This window comes from Mus pahari, chromosome 12 (assembly GCF_900095145.1).
Source record: "Mus pahari chromosome 12, PAHARI_EIJ_v1.1, whole genome shotgun sequence".
NCBI classification, from domain to species: Eukaryota; Metazoa; Chordata; class Mammalia; order Rodentia; family Muridae; genus Mus; species Mus pahari.
In genome coordinates, this window is record NC_034601.1 from 12,736,700 (window position 1) to 12,742,690 (window position 5,991).

General features: G+C 39.0%; 1 non-coding gene across 1 annotated transcript; it reads left to right on the forward strand.

Moving 5' to 3' along the window:
* The first annotated feature begins 5,013 nt into the window (after positions 1-5,013).
* Positions 5,014-5,177, forward strand: LOC115065120. The gene has a single exon (XR_003844923.1). It is a non-coding gene; the product is annotated as a U1 spliceosomal RNA (small nuclear RNA).
* Positions 5,178-5,991: the final 814 nt, after the last annotated feature.

The window sequence follows — 5,991 nt, forward strand, 5'->3', positions numbered from 1 at the left end:
AAAAAAAAAAAAAAAAAAAAATTCACAGTTTTAGCCAAACATATGGCACACATCTTTAATCCCAAGCACTCAGTAATCAGAGGCAGGCAGATCCCTGAGTTCAAGGCCAGCATACTCTACAAAGTGAGTTCCAGGACAGCCAGTACTACACAGAGAAACCCTATCATGAAAAAACATACACACACACACACACACACACACACACACACAAATCACAGTTTTAAAAACTTATTTCAGACTGGAAAGATGGCTCAGTGGTTAAGAGCACTGACTGCTCTTCCAGAGGTTCTGAGTTCAAATTCCAGCAACCATATGGTGGCTCATAACCATCTGTAATGGGATATGATGCCCTCTTCTAGTGTTTTTTTTTTTCTGAAAAAAAGCCACAGTGTACTCACATACATAAAATAATAAATAAATCTTTTAAAAATTATTTAAAAGCGGATCAAAAATTTAATCCAAAATGCTAAGCTATAGACTTTTATATAAATGCATTCAAAATGTCACTGACTATTAGAATGAAAAAATAAAAATATGAAAATCATGTGCTGGCCAGGATTTGAAAGAACTGGAATTCTCACATATTGCTGATATTGATATAAAATCATTCTGGAAAAACATTTGCCATATCACCCTGCAATTCCACTCGGGTGTGCTGGTTTGGTGAAATGAATACTCATCTCCACCTGAAAAAAATATATACATGATTATATTTAAAGAAAAGTTCTATTGATCATCACCCAAAACCAAAAGAAAAGAGTCTGTTGGTCAGCTGCATGACAGATGATACAGTAGGAGGAGAGGCTACTCTGCAGGATTAAAAATAAACTATTGATACAAGAACTAAGATGAAGCCCCAAAGCCTTGCTCTGAATGAAGTAGCCCTGCATGCGGGGGAAAGAATACATGCTATCTGCTATGAACTGAGTGTTAGTATTCCCCCAGAATTAATACTCAAAGCCTGAACCTACAAAATAGTATTTGGAAATGTGGCATTGGAAGTGATGCCTTCATGAATGGAATGAGAAACCCTCTACAAGAACCATGACCAGCTGAGCCCAGCTGAGCTCAGGGATACCACACATCAGCCCAATCACTAACTCACCCGGCTGAGCCACAAAGACCCACCCAAAGAACTAATTCCAGATGCAGATACCCTCAGGCAAAAACACAGACAAGGAGGCAGGATGTCTCTTCCCAAAATTACCAGTCCCATCAAAAGGTTTCTCAGTGAGGAACTTAAATAAAATCCTGGACAAAGGTTTTTAAACTATGATTATAGGTACGTTCAAAGACTTCAAAAAGGATACAAACTTCTGAATGGACTCAAAGATGACTGAACAATCACCTAAATGAATCCCAAGGGAGCACACACAGCTGAGGAACTGGAAGGACAGACAGTTCAGCAGTTAAGTGCTTACTGTGCTTGCAGAGGACAGGTTATGTTCCCAGCATCCACATGGCAGCTCACAACAATCTGTAACTCCAGTTTCAGGGAATCTGATGTCCTCTTCTAATCCCCAAGGACACCAGGCATTAACGTGATGTACAGACATACATGCAGGAAAAACACATCAACACAGAAAAAAACTCTTTAAGAAAGAATAAATGACAACTAAGACAAGTCTTTCGAGGCTACTAGAAGGAGTATGGCAGACTGAAAAAGAGAATAAAAACACACCCAAGAGGATACAGAAAAAATAAATGCCATTAGGATAGTTACTGTGTAAAAGAGGAATTAGGAAACATGAAACACTACAAAATCACAGGAATTAAATCACATTTTTCAATAATAACTCTAAATATTAATAATCTCAATTCCTCAATCAAAACTACTGAGTGGTGGGTCATGTGTAATGGTTCTTTGATCTTTCTTGAATACCAGGTGGAGTTTGTATGAGTTGTAGGTAAATAATACTTTAAAGTATGTTAGTTCAAGAGGGTATTGAAAGTCTCTAGCACGTTCAAGCATGCCAAACATGTTGACAGCTTTTACCATTTACCCTTTTCCTGTAGAGGAAATTTTAATTCAGCAACATGGCTATCTGGCAAGGTATCACATCCAAAGACCTTCTAGGTTGACATGATCTGGCTGGAATCCAGACATGACTGTAGTATACACCTTTACTCCTTGACAATGAAGGTAAGGTTAGTTTGTAGAAGGAAGAAGCTGTTTGAAAATAATGTCTAATTGGGGGGTATACAAAGTGATGAATCAGAGAAAGATTTGACAGAATGAGTCAGAGATCAGATATGCCCAACTCATACAAGAACAGCACAAGAGAGGCTACTTTAGAGGAGAGAGAGAGAGAGAGAGAGAGAGAGAGAGAGAGAGAGAGAGAGAGAGAGGATGTGTGTGTGTGTGTGTGTGTGTGTGTGTGTGTGTATGGTGTGTCTGTGTCTCTGTGTGTGTCTATGTGTAGAAGTTTTACAGAGACAGATTGCAGAGAGAACAAGTTAGACACAGGTGAAGACAACAAGCCAGAGAATGATAAAGCAGCCAGAAGATTAGAACTTAGTATGAGGCCAAGCAGAGCAATTCAGACAGAAGCCAAGAGAAGCCAGTCAGCTTGGAAGATTAGATTGTATGGAGACTAGAAGCTTTCAGGCCTCAACCTATCAATAGTGATAACAGAGAAGGAAATGCTCTGGGCTCAGCTTGGGTATGGCTCTCATCTTATACCATCGTCTAAGAAAATAAAAGTGACCTTTACATCTCCCTTTGCTAAAACCCATTAAATTACATTTCTAAAGCTACTTAGTTGGCCACTGCCTCCTGAAGCTGACCACCAAAGTTCAGCTGTCAAAGCATTGAAGTCTATCAATCAAAAAGCCCCTTTAGTTCACCTAATTAACATGCCCAATTAAAATTAAACACCTTATCCTAACACAGGGTTTCCCCTTTCCCCCTTTTAAGCTCCCATTTGCCTATGAGTCTGTCTCCTCTCTACACAGAGGCAGTTATTTGTCCCTCGGGGTAAATATTCCTTCCCCTTTTCCTCCTTATTCTGTTGTTGTCTCTTATTCTACCCTTTGTCCCTCTGGAGCGAATACTCCTTTGTGTTGAGAACTTGGTTAGTCCTAGGCTATCCTTCATTCCATTTATAACAAAAATGACATGGACTGATGGCTTAAAGTATGACTTCGTAACACAGTTTTAGAATTCTACAGTGTAGTAGTTCTTAACCTGTGGGTCATGTCCCCTTTGAAGATGAACAACCCTTTCACAAAGGTGGCCTAAGGCCATCAGAAAACAAATATTTACATTATTATTCTGAACAATAGCAAAATCACAGTTATGAAGTAGCAACAAAAGTAATTTTTATGGCTGGGGGCTCTTCATAACATAAGGAACTGTATTAAGAGGATTCAATGTGTAGGAAGATTGAGAACTACTGTTATAGAGTCTAAAATCAAGACCTTAGGGCTAGGCATGGTCACAAATGCCTTTAATCCCAGAAGAAGAAGAAGAAGAAGAAGAAGAAGAAGAAGAAGAAGAAGAAGAAGAAGAAGAAGAAGAAGAAGAAGAAGAAGAAGAAGAAGAAGGATCTCTATGAATTTGCAGTTAACCTGGTCTACATGGCAAATTCCAGCCAGCCAGGGCTTCACAGTGAGACCCTGTCTTTAAAAAGAAAAAAGAGGGGCTGGTGAGATGGCTCAGTGGGTAAGAGCACCCGACTGCTCTTCCAAAGGTGCAGAGTTCAAATCCCAGCAACCACATGGTGGCTTACAACTATCCTTAATGAGATCTGACTCCCTCTTCTGGGGTGTCTGAGGACAGCTACAGTGTACTTACATATAATAAATAAATAAATTTTAAAAAAGAAAAAGGAAAAAGATTGGAAGATCTATTGTCAGTTGAGGGTCTTCTTCCTTAGCTTTGTGACTGTCATTCTCATAGAGTTTTCTTGTATTCAAGACATCTGGTTGTGGCTCTTCTATAAGCATACCTCATCCCATTTTTATTAATGATTTTTTTTAATTCTTTCAACACCTTTTCTTTAAACCTGAAACAGCTTTTTTTTTTTTATAAGATTTATTTATTTATTATATGTAAGTACACTGTAGCTGTCCTCAGACACTCCAGAAGAGGGTGTCAGATTTTGTTACGGATGGTTGTGATGGCTGGGATTTGAACTCCAGACCTTCTGAAGAGCAGTCGGGTGCTCTTACCCACTGAGCCATCTCACCAGCCCACCTCATCCCATTTTTTTTAAAAATATTTATTTATTATATGTAAGTACACTGTTGCTGTCTTCAGACACTCCAGAAGAGGGCGCCAGATTTCATTACAGATGGTTGTGAGCCACCATGTGGTTGCTGGGATTTGAACTCAGGACCTTTGGAAGAGCAGTCAGTGCTCTTAACCACTGAGCCATCTCTCCAGCCCCCTCATCCCATTTTTAAGGGCTTCACCTTCACAACCAAATCACCTCCTAAAGACTCACTTCCTAATGCTACCATATTGTGAGTTTAGGTTTTTATAAGAAATGTTGGAGGTATATATAAATATTCAGTTCATAGTATATAGTACGTAACTAGCTGATTATATTTGAATATTGCATGCATCTTTTTCTGTCTCCAAGGAAAACACTTAACCACCGAAGGTAGACAGAACTTTATGGTAAAAGCATAGACAGAAGTACTCTAACAAATAAGCCCAGGAAAAGAGCAGTTGTCACTATTCTAACATTTGATAAAGCATAACTTCAAATTACAATTAGTCAGAAGAGATAAAAAGGCCACTTCATATGGACAGCAGAAACAACCCATCAAAAAGACATTACTTGTCTAAACATACACACCTAGAGACTTAGAGATGGATCAGTGATTAAAAGTACTCCTATAGGCCAAGTGGTGGTGCACACCATTAATCCCAGCACTGGGGAGGCAGGCAGAGGCAGAGACAGGCAGATCTCTGTGAATTCAAGGCCAGCCTGGTCTTTAGAGCTAGTTCTAGGAGAGTCAAGGTCATGGAACCCCTGTCTTGTGTGTTTATGGGATGTTCCTTTTATACTTAACCTGACGGGGAAGATATCATGATTATCAAGATGGTTTTCCCAGGGCAAGACTTATCCATTGCATTTGCAGGTACTGACCCCTTCAATTTTCCCAAGTGTGGGTAACTCAACCATGTAATTTGTAGTAGTTGGGGACAGTGTTTGTGCCCTACCCGGGTTAAAAAAAATGCTCTTGTAAAAGACCTGCCTGTGTTTAGTTCCCAGCCCCCACATGGTGGCTCACAACTGGCCATGACTACAGTTCAAGGGAATCTGAGGGCCTCTTCTGGCCTCTATAGGTGCTAGACATGCATGTGATGCACAGATATACATGTAGGCAAACACTCACACACATAAAATAAAAATAAATCTTTAAACATATACATATAACACAAGTGTTCCTGATTTCATAAACAAGTACTACTGGTTATAAAGTAAAAAATAAGTCACCACATAGTAATATGGGTATTTCAATATCCCACTCTTACCAATGTACAGACTATCCCTACAAAAACTAAATAAGCAGGAATATTGGAATTATATGTCGTAATAGATCAAATGAACCTAACAGACATCTACAGAACATTTCATCTAAGAAGTGCAGAATCTACATTCTTATCAGCAGCGCTAAAACTTCCTTCAAAATAGAACATGTTCCATATTCAAAGCAAGTCACAACAAATGTAAGAAAATCAAAATAACTTTCTTTTTTATAAATGTAATTTATTTACTTTTGTGGCGAGGCATGCATGTACCATAGCACACATGTGGAGGTCAGAGGTCAGGGGTTGTAGGAGAGTTCTTTCCTTCCACTAGATAGGGGAAGACAGCAGGCAAGCTTGGTGACTGGAACAGCTAGCTAGAGCTCGTTTCTTCTTTTTTCTGTCCCTTTCCTTCTTTTCTTTTCTTTTCTTTTCTTTTCTTTTCTTTTCTTTTCTTTTCTTTTCTTTTCTTCTCTTCTCTTCTTTCTTTCTTTCTTTCTTTCTTTCTT